Here is a 20,487-nt window from a genome sequence, read left to right as displayed (position 1 = left end):
CTTTCTGCATTCAGCGTTGCGGCATTTGTCTGGAAGACCGTATCTTGATTAATGAAACATGTATAGTTTTAACACGGATATCGTTAGCGATAGTGAAAAATATAGACTGTTTTCATGCAGAATGATAGTAACACGGTCATTGTGATCTTGTTCTTAATACCTGGACGGTTGTAAGACGACTGCATCTCTCCTCGTAAGACACACTGCTGCCATACACAAGAGAAACAAATGAGACCTGTATATACATTACGAATTTTCGCCCAATATTGTATCGCACCAGCAGCATTAAGTTACTGGCAAAGTATTATACTTAGTAGGGGATGTGTGATAGATTCCCTGCGATCAGCAGGCTTATAAAGTTTATGTCAGATTATAAAATTACTGTGATGATTGTTCTGACATGTGCAAAGGATATGACTGTGTGGTCATGGGGGAGGTATGGATGTGACATGTGAGACTACTATTTCGACGCACAATAGCGTTAAGGGGGATGAAAGGTTTTATGTGGGAAATGATGTCCAGTCATAAGAAGGAATTAGATATTGATATTTCCAGAGCCACAGCAGTCAGGAGGAGGTACTCTCCATACCTCGTTTATGGTCGAATTTCATCAGATTGGGGATGCCTTCGTGATATTTTATTACAATAACAGTCATAAATATGTGGCTGGTTTCCTAGGATGACATTGTTTGGCATGCAGGACACGTGCCAGAGGTAACCTAGGGCAGGAAAGAATGGGCATTTCTGGGTTCAGACTGTCATGAGCCTTAATATCCATATTCCTACCATTCCGATCATCCCCGAATGCCCTTCATGGCTGGAGGTAGTGCATCCCCCAGCAAACACGTGTCCACGATGGCAGCTGCTTTCGTGGCGGCAGTTTTATCTGACCTGTGAGCGTTGGTGTTGGTGAAGTATAAACTGCTACTACAGACTGGATCGTAGCTTAGGTATGTGCTTCTCAGTACATCGCAGTGGACTCAGTTTTGCAGTGGCATTTGCTGTTGTCTCTATCCTATCATGCAGTAGGCCTTTCCTCCTCCTTCTTCTGAATGGAGTAGAGTAAATGAATTTAGGAACTCTGGAGTGCTTCGAAAACCCAATTCCAGCATCAAATTCCCAATTGGTAGTGATCTACAACTTGCAGTCATGACAACTACTACTACGGTGGATTGGATTATGACTTACATGTATGATGTTTAGTGCCTCTCAAAACATCACAGTGGATTCTGTCATGCAGATGTATTCGTTATTGTCACTATTCATTACTGCAACAGGCCCTTCCTCCTCCTTCCAGATGTCATAGAGAGAAGCAATTTAGGAGTCCTTTAGTGACTCAAAAAACCAACTCAACATTAAATTCCCATTGATCAATTTATTTTTCCCAGTAGTGTTATTTAAAGTACACACACCAGTCCAAAACCTCTCGCAAATTGTTTAAGGACACAGTATGCTACTGAGCTCAAATCTGAAATTTGGACTTCTTGCTGAATGACCTAACTGCGCCAGTACCCACCTAAAGGACGTAAGGGAAAACAAATTCAGTATGGTTTGGAAACCGGGCAGTTGCAGGGCCGAATCCTGCCAAATATACCAGTCCTAGTATCCACCAGTATGCTACAAGGAAAACCTGATCACATACAAAGGGTGTCGTCTTCATTAGAGAGTCAATCGATCTCCTATATTGAGGGAATATTTCCAAGACATCTACAGCAGGGGGTTTGCCAGGTATTAACTACTGTGTGCAGGACAAATGATGGGGTTAGTGTGCCAGACGACATACAATATACACTTCTTCTTGAATGTCTTTGTTCCATCCACAATTGGATTCTTAGTTAATGAGTCAATCTGTTTGCTAGAATGAGGGATTATTTCCAAGACCTCCACAGCTGGGGGATTTGCCAGGTATTAACTATTGTGTTCAGGACAAATTATGAGCTAGTGTGGTAGACGACAGACACTACCTACTTCTTCTCGAACATCTTTGTTCAATCCACATCTGGATTCTATAACAGTAGAAGTGTGAAAACAAAGGGCTGTACCAACAACCAATATCAGGCCTGCGTGAGTGGCGAGAGGAACAAGGGAACGGTATGGAAGGGAGGAGGGGTGGAGGAACATCTTGGTCTGTGTGTGTTTGCATAAGTTGTTTCAGACAACAAGGAAGCATCCACTTGAGAGATAGAGACAGTATGTGCTTTGACTAAAATTCTCAGGTATCAAGTATGTCAGGGTTGCCACTACCTGAAGCTTATGTTGAGGGACTAGTGTAACTTCTGGTCTGTGTGTTGGACGAGTCGACTGTCTGTGCGGCAGCTGACAGAAGTCGCGGGACCGAGTGGGTTTAGTGCGGCCTGCGCATGTAGGAGTATGCGATGAGGCCAGCCCAGCGAAGTGGACAGAACATGGGTGCTCAATGCCCTGTGGTCAGTGAAAAAGACCATTAACAGTGTAATTACGTATGATTAGTGTATCATGACAGATAGCTTGCGTGACTGGTTTTAAAAAGGCGATCTATTTATTTATTTCTTTTTGAAGAATTTTACGAGACCTGCATCTTCCAATGTCGCACAAAATAATAAGCAAGAGAAATCGAACCCCTGCGTATTGAATTTTATTAATAAAAAGTATACCCTTTGCTATGCAGTTTAATTTCCTATTGTGAAATCCTTTCTCTTCTGCAATGATTCATCAATTTCCAGATCGGGGAGGGTGGTGTCGGAGGTTTACCAGAGCTTGGAGGTGTTAATTCGTTTATATATTTAATTAATTAGTCCATCAAATTGATAGAGTTGCAGAGGGCTACTTGAATAACACAAGCCTAAAAGTGTAAATCTCCTGGCAAGGGGGATGTGAGAGGTTTGGAGGTTTACAGAAGATTTATGGAGGGGGAGAAAGAGGGGGAGGGTTTCTTGGAAGTAGAGAATATCGAGCGCAGATCATATATCAAACCCAGTGGGTCATAAACCATATAACAGGACAATACATTAAGGGGAGGGGAGGTGTCATAAACTAGTCAAGTTTGCCCTAGAATGTATGCGTCCTGCAGTTAGAAAATGCATGAAAATGAAGCTTACCAAACCACTGATATAGCGTGTAACTACGTCGGTGCATGAACAGCGTGTTTCAATCAAGTTTCTAGATGTAACATTAAGAGTGCCATAGGAATTCCACAACTGAATGCAGAGGAGAGAGTGGGTAGGTCGTAAGAGTACACTGGAGACCTCTATGAGGTGGAAGAATTGTTTGATATGATTCAAGAAGAAATAGGACTCGATTTTAGAAGAGATAGGGGAATCCACTATTAGAACCAGAATTTGAAAGTGCATTTAAGACTGAAGGTCAAATAAGGCAGAAAGGATAGATAATATTCCAAGAGAATTTCTAAAATCCGTGGAATAAGTGGCGACAGAACAACTATTCACGTCGTGTGCACAATGTGTAAGTGTGGGGATATACCATTCAACTTTCGAAAAAATATCAGCCACTCAATTCCTAAGACTGTGAAGGCTGACAAGTGCGAGAATTATTTCACTACCAACTTAACAGCTCACGCATCCAAGTTACTGATAAGAATAATATTCACAAGAATGGAAAAGAAAATTGAGGATGTGTTAGGCGACGATCATTTTGGCTTTAGGAAAGGTAAAGACACCAGAGAAACAATTCTGACGTTGCGGTTGATAACGGAAGCAAAATTAAAGAAAAATTAAGACACGTTCAGAGGATTTCACGTTCAGAGGATTTTTGTACCTGGAAAAATCGTTCAACTCTTTTAAATGGTGCAAGATGTTCAAAATTCTGAGGAATATTGAGGCAGGCAATAGGGGGAGATCGGTTATTATGTAACACGTATATGGGAAGGTAATGAATGAAGGGGTTCCGCATAGAGTCGGAGAGGAAAGGAATGTATGGGAAACACTAATAAGAATAAGGGTCAGAATGGTAGGACATCTGTTAGTGACCTAAGGAAATAACTTCCATCGTACTAGAGAGATCTGTAGAGGGTACGAACTGTAGAAGAAGACTGGGACTAGAACACATCCAGCGAGTAATTGAGAACGTAGGCTGCAATTACTACTCTGAGATGAAGAGGTTGGCACCAGAGGGGAATTTGTGGCAATCCCCATCGAACCAGTCAGAAGACAGAAGACTGATGATAGGAAGAAATGAATGAGAAGAACTCGCCCACACATAGAACAACCTCTCCATCAGCGTGACAATTCCAGAACACACGCCGAGTCCTGCGTCATCTACAACAATCCAACGTCATGGGTTCACTGTCACCGATCATCCTCCATACAGTCTCGACTTAGTTCCATGCGATTTTCATATGTTTCCAGAACTTAAAGAACACCTCCGAGAACTTCACTTTGATAGTGATGAAGAGTTTCAGGCAGAAGTGAGGTTGTCGCTCCGTCAACAACATCAGACATTCTACACTGGCTGTATTAACAATTTGGTCTCTCGTTCGGAGCAATGTTTTCGTCGTCAAAGTCACCATATTTATAAGCAAATATGTAGACATAAAGAACAAACGCATAAAATACTAATAAAGTACATTTTATGTAAAAATGCTTTAAGGGTTTTAACATAAAATATTCCGTGTCCTTACTTCTTAGCACACCCTGATAAATTCCGATACGCTACTGATCTGTTCGTAAATTGTTAAATTGAGTTTATGTTTTCCTAAAATATAGTTAAAACTTAAGTTTATTGGAATTTAAAGCTAACCGGTGATGGTCGATTCAAGGATTTCAATTAGAGAGTCTTTTGGTAAATATTTCTTCTTCAAAACTGTGTACAGATTGGAAGTACTTGTTTCACAGATCGTTATGCTTATGCTTAATTTCTTGTGATCCTAAATCCGAAGAATTTAATTCATTCGAAGTGTGTAGAACATTATGCTGTGCTCAATTTTATTTCAGTTATTAACTCAAGTTTTTCATTGTGTATTGATCTTCACTCAATTCATCAATAAATTAATAAATGATCAAATGTTAACTTGAACTTGGGCAACTGATTCCACAATTTTATCCTGTCCCTCCAAGCCAGCTCACTGCACCGTTATGTAAATGGCCTGAAACAGAAACTATAAACCATGAACCGGAATAGGCTTTCAGTAATATAGATAAATGGTGTATATTAATTTCTGTTTAGTTACGAACGTCTTTCCAAAATCATATCATACAACAATATCTTTGTACAACATTCTGATTTACTGTAAAGAAAATATGATGAATGATAAGTGTGTATGAATTTATTATTAATAAGAGACGGTTAAAAGACAACTGCAGGGGAAGAGACGCATAACATAACAGGTCTTGAAAACGATAATAAAAATCTGAAAAACATTATTCTACACCTTGCAATAAACCTAAATAGTGCACTAAATTTTTATTTAAAAAAATCTGTTAAAGGATGCTTCCTAAAACAAAGTTTCCCACCCCTATCTACTAATTAGCTACGTTACTCACGACAAACAGTGGATCACAAAACGCATTTTTATCGTTCTCTAATTCATAGATGTTAAACCTGGGGATCACGAGCTGAGAGATACAACAGCGTGGTGGCGCCTGTCTGCTCTTTAGATTTGCAAGAATGCCCAGAAACCTGCCGCGTTGCCTATTACGATGTGAGACGTTGCCGGAATGGTCCCACCGTCCTGCTTGGTATTGTTTCTGAGAGCCGTCGCGGTCCCTGGCAGTAGCCGGACAACTTGGACTGCATCTCGAAATGTTTTATTCAGTGAACCGCTCTGGCCACGAGGACGCATGTAAATGTCATATGCGAGCCCCGATCGGACACAAATGTGTGTTTCAAACTGCAGTAAATTATTCAGAGCGCCGGCCGCAGAACAATAGGCGAGGAACGGCGACTAGCTTTTAGAGAGATTCCACATGAAAAGCACGCACCACGCGTTCGGGGAACTTCGGCTATAAATATTTGTTTCTAAAAATGACCTTTGAATATCTTTCAGTTTCTGCTCATCTGCGACGTTCACACTATTCTGATGCTAAGGCTCATTCTGTAACATAGTCGACGCTTAAGGAAAATTATAAAATTAGTTCCAAATTTCACTGGTAAACTTCACGACGTATATCGAACCAATGTTTAACGATGTACAGTAGTTCACAGACAACATGTATATGATTTGCTTGTGTATGTGGTTACCTTAGTGGGAACTCAAGCAGTATGAAAGATAATTGTAAATGGCATGTTAACCATTGCCATAGCTACTATTACTAGTGAAGATACCATGGGACGTGTAGTCCCATAGTAAGATCGTTGTCCAATATGAGCGTTGCTTTGTCAAAGGAGAGTACATGTCCTGGGTTTTCAGCAGACACACCTCTTGTGCGGCACGTCATTGATGTAGTGAACAGGAATGGCACACGGAAACGTACTCCATAGTTGAAGTACTCATGACAGTATGATTCTTGTTGGCAAAAAGTCTAAATCCGATACAGGTTAACAGTGACATTCAGGAGATATATGGACCAAATGTATTGTCACGCCCAGCCGTAATGATACAGTGCCAACAATTTGACCAACACAGCACAAATGTGCGTGATGCTAATCGGAAAGGAAGGTCATGGAAAACGAAGGAATATGACAAGTCCCGGTAATCGAGAAACTGATCGTCAGAAACAGCAAATTTTCCTACGGCGAAGACCTTCACACAGTGGTTGTCAAATGGCTCCGAGGCCAAGGGCTGGATTTCTAGTGTCGAGAATTTGAACTACTAATACGACGTTCACACTGTTGTTTATATAGACTTGGTGGCTCATGTTAAAAAATAATGTCCTACATCTGTGTCACTAGCGGAAACAGTGTAGTCCAGCATGCAGTAACAATTACCTGGGCTACCACAAAAATGCGTAGCTTGCTTTCTGATGTCTACTAGTATATAATGAGAAAAGGGAAGTTCTTCGCTTCCAATACGACTCAAGCTGTTACCTTTTTTGATGCGATTTAAAATTTACATCGCTTTCTGTGATATGTTTATAGTCTTGAAAAAGTAATCAACTTATATGAGGCTGCACATTAAAGACCTTTAATTTATTGTTTTCATGTTTCACTTCACTTTATTTACAAGTTCTGATGGAATATGTTCGATGAATGTAATTAGAACCCGTAACACATTGAAGAGCTCAGCTATAAGGCCGCTGAGAATAACAATCATGTACTGTTATATTGTTAGTGTTCGCTTTTTGGCTGTCAAAACATCTTTCCCAAGATATATCTACCTCCACAAAATTAGGCCAGGTTTCACTAATGAGTAAGGATATAGTGATGTTGGTTCGTTCATTTTCCACACTATCAGTTACATTTTCAGGATTTGTTGCTTGATTCGGCTCTTTCATGAAGCACATAATAGTTAGTCAAACATGTTTCGAGCCTGGATTAGTGAAAAATAATGAAACGGTAAGACAGAAGTTTTAATGCTTCAGGTGTTCTACAAATTCTTCCACGACTTTTGTACAGCGCATACAACCATATAAGACTGGAGACTGTCAGGAGAGATCTTTGGGATATTGTTCAATTCAGCGTACATTGGCTTGAATGTCAGTTATGCCTTCAAAATTTTGACCTTTCAGTTCAATTTCTTTGCCTTGTCGTTTTGTGGTAGGTTTAGTCTGATCATGCTGTGATGGCTTCTTCCAGAAAAGAACTGTAGACATTTTTTGTTTCAATCAAGCCACGGCAGGCGCCCATGTGCATTTGTTTTTCTTCAGGAAACAAGGGACAAATTTCACACATCTTTCTTCCTTTTACAGTGCGTTCTGGGTAGTGTTTTGAACTCTTGATTTAGAGATGTTACTTCACAGCAATTTGTGGAACAACATCTCTGACACGCTACAGTAGCATGTTAACTACTTAATACGGACTTCTCACAAATGATTGGTGAAATGTACGTCTGTGGTTTATATTTGTTCTTTGAAGATGCCGCCTTAGCTGACGTCGCTTATATGCAAGTAATAAAATCAAAGTCAACTTTCTGGATGGGCAGTGTATGATCCTAGATGTTCAGTGTGATGAGAAAATATGCCAAAAAATATGGAAACTTTTGCTCTATTCACTCTTCTACATTTATTGTTGGTCTTACTCCATATTTTACACACAACAGAATGTCTTATTTGCTCTTTTTTAGAAAAGAACACAGAGAAACATTTGACAGTTACTGAAAGGGCATCAATGGCCGTTTTACATAAAACTATGTAGTAGTGTTAATCATAAATCTTAGATCATATGAAAAAGATAACTACGAGAGCTTAACTACAATCTCATTCAAGTATTTCATCACATGTATATATTACCCAGTGATAATGGCTATTTTATATCCTGGTAATAATTGGACAATAAAATCGGATGGATTCCAATTATGAGTCTTGCTATGAGCTACAAGAAAACTGAAAATATAATTTTTTGTGTCTGAATATTCAGGGTATACAGGGGCTAGTCAGAAAGTTTCTAGTGTTAGCCAGAAAAAATTATGATAAGTCATTAATTTTCAGTTTGTTTGCAGTTACATATCTAAAGCCTTGGTACACAACAAAATCTCCACTCAACAATGGCAACGAATGGCACTTGAGGAGTGAAAAAGAAATGCTGCTGCCTAGTGATGAGGTGTGGTATCATTTGATAATGCATATTTTTTCAAGTGATTAACACTATTTACACAATAACATGATTTGCAAAGACCACAAAATATAGCAACTGGCGCTATAATATTACTTAAGATTTGTACTATCAACCTTTCTGAAATACAAAATGCGATATGCTAATTACATTATTTACAATGTGTGTGGTTACTCTTTAGTATATTATTTTTTCGAGTATTTTGAAAAAAGTTGTCAGTAACGAAACTGAACGTTATTCCCAACTTTGCATGGCTATAACATTTGTCGTAGAAGGCTGGATATTCGCCGTTGTGGAAAAGTTCCACCTCGGCAGTCACCCTGTTGTTATCCTGGAAATGCACGCCACACAGTAGGTTCTTCATCCAGGGAAAGAAGTCACTGGTTGCCATGTCACCATGTCAGATGAATCCGAGCGAGGGGGGGGGGGGGTTATAAGCAGCCCAAACAATCAGAATGTGTGCTTATAGTATAAGAAGAATGAGTCGGAGTGTACTAAAAGGAAACAACCCTTCTACAACGCATTCAGAGTTTTGTGAGTGTAGGGCAACTATATAGTATCATATGACACAATAGTTAGATGCCGCAGACGAATTCAGTGTGGTCAGACAAGTGTGAATGGCGGAAAACGGAGTAGAAGTGGAAATGCTAAGGCTCTAACACCTGCAGATCACACCAAAGGCGATAGTAAAAAACGTGAGAGCCAGGCATGGATCAGTTTTCATCTTTCACTACAATTTGGACATGACTAATGTCAGTGCAGCTGGGTTACACTACTACACATGAAACGTCCCCTTAGAAAAAATTATACAATACTGGTCTATGTGAAACGTCCTCTTTGAACAATTATACATGACTGTGCTTGAATTGACACACAATAGTTTTTTAGCGCAACGCAATCTGACTTTCAAAAATCCCTACGACGAATGGCCCTGACTAACATTAACCTATACCTTTTACAAATCACTTACCTCACCAAAAATCTTCGTTACTCGAACTACTGCAATACAGCGAGCGCCTCTACTGCCAGCTAACTAAAAGATTCAAACTACGGAAGTCACTAACTACTGATAGACACAGTTAGCAAATGAAAGATTTTAATAGGGAACAAACAATGTATTTACCTTTATAGTCATAATATATATATCAGTTCATGACACCAATTCTTACAAATTTCAAAACTCCGTCATCTCTCTCCCATGTCCACCACTGCTGGCGGCTCACCTCCAACTGTGCAACGCTATGCGCTGTTAGCATCCAGCTGCCGCTGCCCGACACTACAATGGCGAGTATTACAACAATGCCAACCAGCCACAGACTGCACACGTCACAGCCAGTGATTTTCATACAGAGCGCTACTTAGCGGCGGCGTTACCAATAAAAAAAACTAAACAGCCTACTTACATAGCCCCCATGCTCCCCACAAAAAAATTTACATGTTGTTTTGGGCAGTGGCCAATAGAGATTTGAAAATTTTTTCATAATTACAATAACAAAGAAATGAAATGCACATACATATCGATACAATGTTGGTCAAAAGCCAAAATTTTCTCACAGTCCATATAGACAGTCCTGATCATTCATCACAGTAAAATAGTAGTGTTTTTCTCAACGCCGGAGCAATAAAAGAAAATGCACACGGAAATAGTGGATTTCCATGCAGTCTTGAAGAAGTAGTGTTGTCCTTCCAACGAAAGACAGTGCTGACTCTTGACATGCAGACAGGTAATGGACCACCACAGAGTCAGTCGACGTTGAAGACTATCGGTAGGAAGGTCATCACAGAGCAGACCCACTGTAGTCCTGGTAGAGATTACGGTATTGGTGGGCCACCAGAGGTGCAGACCCATTGCAGTCCTTGTAGCAATAATGATATTGGTGGGTCATCAAAGGTGTAGACCCACTGTAGTCCTTGTAGAGATGGCCAGCAGCCATCTGTTTGACTGTGCAGGCGCACAATCACCATTGAAGAGTCTTGCGGATAATATAACAAGTCCATAACCACCACTTGTTCACTCAGAAAATTTTTTTTTGAAATGTCCTTAGAACCAGCAATGCTGTTATCCAGTCCCTTGCTGAATTATTAACACACTTGCAAACACTATCAGTCCCTACTTCTCACATATTGTCCATATACTATGACCAACAGAAACGTGTGCAGTGAAATGTGATTTACAAGTTACTTAATTTGATGAACTGGTGTCAATTACAATTTTATAACACAAGAATACAATAACAAAGGTACAAAATATATCATTAAAGAACATAATAGTACAGATAACATTTGAAGTAATACAGGCTTTACAAAAGAATCGAAATAGGAAATACATCAGTGTTACAAAAAGTATGACATAAGTACATACATAAAAGATTAGAATAACTCTTGAAACATCAACTTCACACATGAGCATTAAAACAAAACACAATAAATAATGTGTAAACATCTTTACAAAATAAATAACATGTTATTAATGCAAATTATATTTTAGGATAACAGTATTCCTCATCATAGTGAATGTAGCTTCGTATTAGAAAAATTTTGCAACATAAGTCTTATCAGATAAACATATAAAGACAGGAAGAACATAAATACACAAGGGTACACAAACAAATAGTGGGATAACACAAAGAAAGGGCAGGGTTTGTTTTACTGCAGTATTTTGCAAACAAACTTTCTTTACTTCTCGGAGATCTCCCTTTGTTCTTCATTATTTCCAAAAAGTCCTATCTATACCTAATTTCTGTACTTTTCTCATATAACCTCTCAGTGCATTTCTCCAAATTCATCGCAACTCATTCTCTTATATAGGCTGCCCCCTCTTAAGCTAACTTAAATCTACTGAGCTCAGATGCTTAACTAAGGGACGAGGCATTGCAGCAGCACAACACAATTTACACAAACAGCAATGATAAAAAAATGGAAATTGGCCAAAAAGGCAGCAATATTACAACTAATGTAAGGCAATGCGCAGCAAACAAGAAAAATAAATCAGTAATAAAATTGGATTAACCTAGTAATACAAAGTGACATTCAGTAGCACTATGAATGGCAAACAGCCGCAGCAAATGCTATAACTTATACCTAAACATGACAAAGCTCAAGCAGAAAAAATAGTACACTAATGACAACAAAGCAGATAAGGGAAATGTATATTCCCATCTTAATGTCTATGTAATTAAAATGGTGCACCACAAAAACTAATGCCACAACAAATTACCAAGTACTTGAAAAGAAAATTATATATACAGTTACTGTTATTAGTCGCTTCATATTGCTCTTTCCATTCCAAGAGCTCCTTTTTCGAAGAATGTGGATCATGAAATAATTATTTAATAGATCTGTTGACAGAAAGTGTTCACATTAGAAAATCCCTTTAATTTTATTTTATAAAACCAATGCTGCAACAGAGCTGGAAACCAGATATTAAATGAAATAAGGAACTATGAAAGGCAAAGCATAAAAATATCATTCAATAGCCATGTGACATTTCATAATTTATTACAAATTCGCTCAACTCGCGTAGAAAGACACTTGTCATTATCAGGTGTGCAGATGTAAGAATGTTTCCAAGTAATGAGCGTGTCGTATTTGCAGTGCTTTCTACAAAGGAATGTCAATAGCGAGGATAATGGCCTCTCTTTTTTTTTTCTTGTGCTCTGAAAGGCACACACTAATGGCTATCTTTTGTCAGGTGATTGTCGCGCAGCTGGGTGCCCTCGACGCATTACGTGCAGGTGGTCACTTAACTGTCTTACGAAATATTTACGACACCAGTTTCCGCTACAGTGACTGTCTCATATAAAAATATTTCACAGGTCAAGAATTTGCGTTACACATCTGTAGAAATAAAATCATTTAAAAATAATAGTGTTCAAAAATTTTCGACAGCGTAGTGATACATTCACGTATATACACATATTTTATAACTCTTAAAGTACGATTCTCGGTTTCCAACGTCCTTTTTCACAAACCAGAGTCCCTAACCACTACTCATTATTCCTTACCTTATTACACATATGTATATTCGTCGACACTTCTTCAATATGTCATCATAACAGATACGTAGCATAACCAAATAACTCATATAGCATCAGCTTAAACATACCTCAGCAGCATAATTCACATCGTTGTCGTAATAATAACATAATAACACCTCAGTCAAAACTCAAAATCGTTGTAGTTTCCTCCAATAATTTCAAAACCTAAAAAAAATTCTCTGCTCATGTCAAAAGTATCATCTGCCTCAAACGTACTTTAAAAATCATGATCCCATACCAAATACATCATTCAAACCTCTCATAGTAACACAATGGTTCTGAAAAAATATGAACATTTCACAAAGTACAGACAAAATACAATTTCATAAGTGTGAAGTTATCCAACTGCGTAATTGCTTAAACATGTGTCACTGACATAGTAAAAAGATGTTTGTTTCTCTGTCAAATAATCAGATGGCTGTGTAATTCTGTATTAGAGAAATATGGTACCGATGTGTAAAGTTGTATAAGTAAATACCATATTACCTAGGGCTCCTTGTGCTTGCCAAACACATGGTACACAAAGTAAGCGTGTACCCCCCTGAGGATTAATGTAATTATATCCTCAAGTGTTACAGATTACAGCAATGGAATGAAATGTATCACGGAAAACTTTCTTTGTAATTCAAATATGTTGAAAAATAAATAGTTTAATGTGTGTCCTGTAGCGCTAAATGTGCGTCTTGCTGTAAGACAATCTCTGTGGAAGTGTCGTAGTTATTGTCCTCCGAAAGCTAAGTTCTGCAGAAGTCAATGTATTTACCTCATGATAGATGAAATTGAAATGCTTTGCGTATAGATATCTTAGTTATTACGCTTATTGCCGTGATGAAGTAAGTACTGTACTGTACGTATTGTTGTGCTATGTAAAAGGCTGTCTAATTGTAGCTATACCACAAAAGTTACCACTAAAACATATTTTACGTTCCAGAATAATTCAGAAAAACTGTGCAGATATAAAACAGATACACCGCAAAAGCAACAATGTAAATCGTGTCACATATTAGTAGCGTCGTGATATAATCGTGTAGCTATTAGAGAAACCAAATGCTAAGTCATCTTTAATCTCACCGAATGAACTTCAAATAAAGAATGTGTTTTCAAGTAAACCAAAATGTTGCATTAAAATCTCATTAGCAGTACTGGTAAATGTTCTAAGTATGTAAGCCTTATAGTCGTTACGAAATCGTGCAACTAACAAGCAAGAATGTACATGCACAATAACAGTGTGACGTCTGTTCACTATAACAATGCACTCGTAAATACTGTCTAAATAAGTTCTCTAAGTTCTAGACTGGATAGTTAACTTCAAAACAATGTTGCATGTTAACAGATTCTTAGTGTGGCAAAGTATACTAGTGACGTGATGTGAACAGCTTTATGGCAAAGAGAAAGTTAAAAAGCAGATTATCTTTCAATAAATGGTTTTACATGTGAAATGTGGTGTAAACCTTTACTCTTCCTACTACGAAGAGTTTCAACTTCAACGCAATTATCATGTGGTAAACGTCGGTAAAGAATACTGGAGTTTTTCTCAAGGTTAGCGCCTGTGTTATAGTTCTCTGAGCCAGCAGGCGCACGCGGCTGCCTGCGGTGCGAGTCATTTTCTGTTTCTTTGTTGGTGCGCGTCGTTATTGGGATTAGGGGACCTAACTTCTACAAATTCACATTGCCGAGAGGGCCCTGCTCTGTTTGAATCCCGCCAGTTCTGATGCAATTCAGGTCTGTCGTTACGATCATATCGTCTGTCGTCATGTCGGTAATTTCTGTAATTAATTTCTTGTCGGTCACGTGGTGGAGAATTTCTCCCTGAATCGTAACTGCGCGCTGGACCGTTGCGTCTGAAGTTATTCCGTCTCCCTTTTTAATAATTATTTTGGTTCCCGTATTGTCTGTTTCTCTGATTGTCTCTGTGATATTCATTACTACGGAAATGCGATCTTTCTCTGTAAGTATTACTCTGCCAGTGGTTGTCATATGGGTGGTGTCTGTTTTGGTCACGATTTGTGTTGTGAGAATAGCCTTGTCGTGTCCAGTTATTATTTCTTTCATCGCGGAATTGCGACGGATGTGACCTGTAATTGTTGTGTTGCTGTTTTCGCGTTCCGCGATTGTCAGTGTCAATTTCTAATTTTTGTAAGAGTCCCTGAAAAGCTTCAATGTCGTCTTTGCAACGGCCTGCCAAAATAATATTCCTTACATGTTCAGGCAATTTCATTATGGAAATGCGGATGAGTTCTGACGGGCTGTATGGGTTTGACAGGTACTGATTCTTGTGCAACATGTCTTCAAAATATTTCACAAGGCTGGAAAAATCAGATTGTTCGAAATGTTTCATCATCATGATGCCATGTTTTACTCGGTCTTGTGTGGCTTGGGACCAATATGCTGAGAGGAAGGCATGGTAATATTCTCCTTCACTGTGGCAATCGTGAATGACCGATCGCATTCTTACAGCTGGTTCATTCTCTAAGTAGCCACACATAAATTCTAATCTGTGCTCTAGTGACCAGTTGGGACGAAAACAATGAGAGAATTGATGGAGCCACGCTTGTGGATGAATGTCGTTGCCAGAATTCTTAAATGTTTTGAATTTACGTGTAGTAATGAACAGCTTATAGTCAAAATCATCGTCTCGGCGGGTAACATATCGGTCATTGTTACATCGTGTCGGCGGTTCCATCTCAGAATTCGGCGTACCTTGCCAATTTCTTTCATAATTTCCGAAGTGCCCTGTGTTATTATTTTGTGGCTGTTCCGTATTTCTATGTCCCTCTTCCCGTATTGGAGCGCGAGTGTCCTCTGAAATACGTAATTGTTGTATTACCTGTGTCAGCTGATCTTGTACTTCCCGGATTTCTCTTTGGTGTGGCGTACTAATTTGATTCAGACTTTGTTTGAATTTCCTAATTTGTTCGCACTCTTCTGTGTCATTAAAGACTACCGGTTTTGTGTCATTCAAATTATCATCTACCTTCGTAGATAAATTAGTGAACTGATCCGAAAGTTCGGCTACTTTCTCCGATAGTGAACACATTTCCTCAGTGTGTTTTTCTGAACCAATTTTCAGAGTGTCTATTTGTGTTGAAATCGAATTTACTGTGTCCTTTAAGTTTTCCTGAGTTCTTGCAAGTTGTGTAACTGAATCGGTGGATGCAACTGAGTCCATTTTAGCTTGCAAGGTGTCGTGATTTTCACGAACAACAGTTTGCAATTCTTTTATGGCTGCTTCGTGATTCTGTAATGAGTTTTCATGCCGCGAAAAAATAGGTTGAAAATGCTCACAAATTTGTGTTTTTACGTCATTACAGATTTTTTGACATTTCGATTCAATGTTATGTAACTCAGTAGTTAAATCTTCACGTGTTTGTTCAAGTGTGGTGTCTAACGTCCGAAGATTTTGTTCCATTGTGTCTAACTTTTGAAGATTATGTTCCATTGTGTCTAACTTTTGAAGTTTTGCTGTGTTTGTCTCTGATTTTGTTCCATTGTGTCTAACTTTTGAAGCTTTTGTTCCATTTGTTGCTTTAATTGTAATAACAATGCACTGGTGTCTGAAACATGTTCCTTAGTCCTATTCGGCAATGCATTTGCACCGGCAATATTCGCAGTTTGAAAAACAGAAAATGTATCTTGACTTATTTGAGAAAACGGTGAGGACACAAAACCTGAATCTACAGTATTTGCAATATTGTGTCCTGTCATTTCGGAATCCTGAGGCGAGCTGTTGCCGACCGATCGATCGATAACGCTTTCCTGTTCACTAATTGTTTCACTGCCTACACCATTATTTGCAACCCGCTCCATTTCCCTATGCACAATTACCAAATTACTACTTTGAACATTAGTTAATTCATTACATGGTGGCGCTAACACACTGCTTTCGTCTTCACTGTCATTTCTCAGTTTACTTTGGAGCCTAGTATTACGTTTTTCACACGCCTTTATTGTCACAATTTTTCACACGACAACACAGAGAAACACAATTTGAAGAACAAAAATAAGAGAACACATTAACATAGCACTGAAAATAATATCTAGTTAATTGCACGCGCAGCTGCAAAATACTTCGTGCAAAACTACATGCATGCCACAACTATTTTACTGTACAACAATGAAAGACTGCAACTACAAAGGAAATTCTCTCTATGATTACGCGCTAGCAATAAACAAAAGCTACACTAATTACACAAACTACAAGGAAAAAAATCAGAAGATTCCAGTGAGGTATTCTTGGCTAAGGGTCGACATATGAAACGTCCCCTTAGAAAAAATTATACAATACTGGTCTATGTGAAACGTCCTCTTTGAACAATTATACACGACTGTGCTTGAACTGACACACAATAGTTTTTTAGCGCAACGCAATCTGACTTTCAAAAATCCCTACGACGAATGGCCCTGACTAACATTAACCTATACGTTTCACAAATCACTTACCTCACCAAAAATCTTCGTTACTCGAACTACTGCAATACAGCGAGCGCCTCTACTGCCAGCTAACTAAAAGATTCAAACTACGGAATTCACTAACTACTGATAGGCACAGTTAGCAAATGAAAGATTTTAATAGGGAACAAACAATGTATTTACCTTTATAGTCATAATATATATATATCAGTTCATGACACCAATTCTTACAAATTTCAAAACTCCGTCATCTCTCTCCCATGTCCACCACTGCTGGCGGCTCACCTCCAACTGTGCAACGCTACGCGCTGTTAACATCCAGCTGCCGCTGCCCGACACTACAATGGCGAGTATTACAACAATGCCAACCAGCCACAGACTGCACACGTCACAGCCAGTGATTTTCATACAGAGCGCTACGTAGCGGCGGCGTTACGAATAAAAAAAACTAAACAGCCTACTTACACACACACACATTCAAAAAACTCGTCATTTTCAAGCAACAGTGTAATGTTTCAGTTGTAACAAGCCAGTGTAGGTAACGTATTTAGCAGTCTAATTACCAGGTGCGAGTGCTGAATGTATCACAGTGATCTCTAGACAGAGGAGTAAAGCTAGAAACGACAACATTCTTATCCACCACTATCACCAAATGTGACAAACACCCAAACAACGTCGAGGAAGATTATGATAAATGTTTCTTTGATACTCTTACGTTGTGGTGTCTACTGACTTTGCTTGTATGGGGCTGACAATCATAAGAGGATACTAACGGAATCTCATGACGATGATTATAGTCATAGCATTGCAGGAAGCCTTCCGCATGAATATTTTTGCTCCATGACATTGGTCCAACTCATTCTTCATGGAGTACCACCAGCACATATGCTGCTTTTTTTGGCTACCTATTCCTCTCCCCGACCCCTCCCCCCCACCCCCACCCACACCCCGCACCTTTTTGATTCCCACATAGTGACATGGCACGTAGTGGTGGTGAAAATCTAGTTTCCTTACTGGCAACTTTTCTCAAAATATTCGAAGAAGTAATGTACTCATGATTAACCATACTCAGTAGAAACAATGTAATTAGCATTGCAGTTTGGTTTCCAAAAGGCTTGTTTGACTGACAATGTTATTGTTCATCCACTCATCAAACAGTATAAGCCTTAAACTACAACACAGCTCCAGTTGCTATGTTTTGTGATGTTTTCAAGGCATGTGATCGCAGAGGCCATGTTACTCAGAAAAATTCTAGTTTTATGTAACTGTTGGCTTTATACAAAGCTGGTTTAAAACACTTTTAACAAACAGAATGCAAATGTTTGTGTTCAATAATTCTGATTATTTAGTAAATTTAGAAGAAAATTGTGGTGACTGAAAAAAAAACAGACTCCCACAGGATTCAATTTTGGGTCCACTTTCATATTTCATATATGTGAATGACTTTCCTCTCAAAATGTATGAAGCAGAATACATAATTTTTGCAGATGATATTAGTGTTATAATAAATCCCATTAGCGAGAAGTCAACAGAAGTGTTGACAAATGAATTTCCAAAGAATCCTTAAGTGGTTCTTTCAAAATGGACACACCCTAAACATTGAAAGGAAACCACTAAATTCAGTTCTGTGCAGTAAATAGAGCCACATCAACAACTGATGTAATAAATGAGCAGAGTCAGCAAACAGTGCAGAATGCTCCAAATTTTTGGGTGTACATAATGATGAAAACTTGAACTAGCTGACCTTCTCAAACAATCAAGTTTGGCTACTTTTACTCTGGATTTGATTGCTAATCTTGGAAGCAAACAAATCAATCTTCTGACAAAGTTTGCACATTTCGACCTTATAATACCTTCTGTCATAATTTTATATGTAACTCATAACTTAGAAAGAAATTATTGATTATGCAAAAGAGAGCAGTAAGAATAATATGAGGTTTCACCCAAGGACATAATGTAGGTTCCTCTTCAAAAAGCTAAGCTTTTTAACAGTGCCATCAAAACATATATTCGCTAATGAAATTAATCATAAATAACCCATCGTATTCTGAGGAGAAATCTGACACCTACAACACTGGAGGGAAAAATGGCCTTTATTAGACATTTTAAATCTGTCAGTGGTTCAGGAAGGGATTCAATACACAGCAAAAAATTGCTTTCATACACCCAATAACGTAAAATGTGTAACAAGTGGTGACGCAAATTTTAAATTTAATTTGATATCATTTGTCAGGAACAACTCTTCTATACCACTGACGAATTTGTACTTAATAATTGGTAGCGACTAAAAAGATAAGTGATGTTGAATAATGTTAACGCTAATCATGTATACATGTTCTGTGAACTGATTCGTTCTGTATCATTCTGATAAAAGAATTGCTCACATGATCTGTGGAATGTGTAATTAGCAAACACGTCGCACTGAAGGATGAATATATAGACAATGACTCACACCAGATTTATTGATTTTTTTTCAGGCAATAATTCAAACTTAAATTATTATTTCTAATTACATATCTACAGAGTGAATCAGAACACCACCGACATACTTTCTCACTATGTAATAAGGACCCAAACACAAGAAAGTCCAGTAAACATTGTCACTAAATGTATACCTTAGAGCTATGAGCACTCATTCAGTACAAGAACCGTATTTCAGGGTATCGAAAGTGAAAAAGCCCTCCTAGCTCTCAAAGTATTCTTTTTCAGGCTGGAAGCTCCTTTTTATTCACCCAAGCATTTGTCGACACTAACGTGTCATCTTCTGTGTGTCAAATTAATTTAAGTAAAATGTGACATAAAGTTCATGGTCGTTCATCTATTTTAGTCCTACGAATTATAAAATGTATATTGTTGTGCTTTGTTTCGGCTGCTCAGATGAAAATTATTTGATTTTGAAAATGTAATTTTACAGATCGACTATTTTTTTTCCCTTTCTTCTGTCCTTTTGACGGCACATCATTTTCTAAGTAGTCATGAAATTTGTGTTTTTTCGAAATACTTTTTCGTGGATAGTTGTCATGTATGTAACTGTATTTACATTTTCCATCCTGCTCTTTATCTTTGATTGTCTCTTTCTATAACTACTTTGTATACTATACGCACACCGTTTCCTATACAATTTTTTCTCACCTGCCCTTCGCACATATTTTCCACAAAACGTGATTTAAGCAGACAATTATGTCTCCATACTCGTTGAGATGTGCTATGTCATTATCACTGCTCACTTGTTCATCTTTTGGATTGCGTTTAGTTTGGTGCTAATTTTGAATGTCTCCTGAGAGCTATGGTGTGTCTGGAGGAAGAGAACTTACTTGACGTGTATGTGCATGTAAAATCAGGGAGAGAGAGAGAGAGAGAGAGAGAGAGAGAGCCGGGAGGAGTAGGGGGAGGGAAG

Source organism: Schistocerca gregaria, chromosome 1 (assembly GCF_023897955.1).
Source record: "Schistocerca gregaria isolate iqSchGreg1 chromosome 1, iqSchGreg1.2, whole genome shotgun sequence".
In the NCBI taxonomy this organism is placed as follows: domain Eukaryota; kingdom Metazoa; phylum Arthropoda; class Insecta; order Orthoptera; family Acrididae; genus Schistocerca; species Schistocerca gregaria.
Note: the sequence above shows the minus strand (reverse complement) of the source record.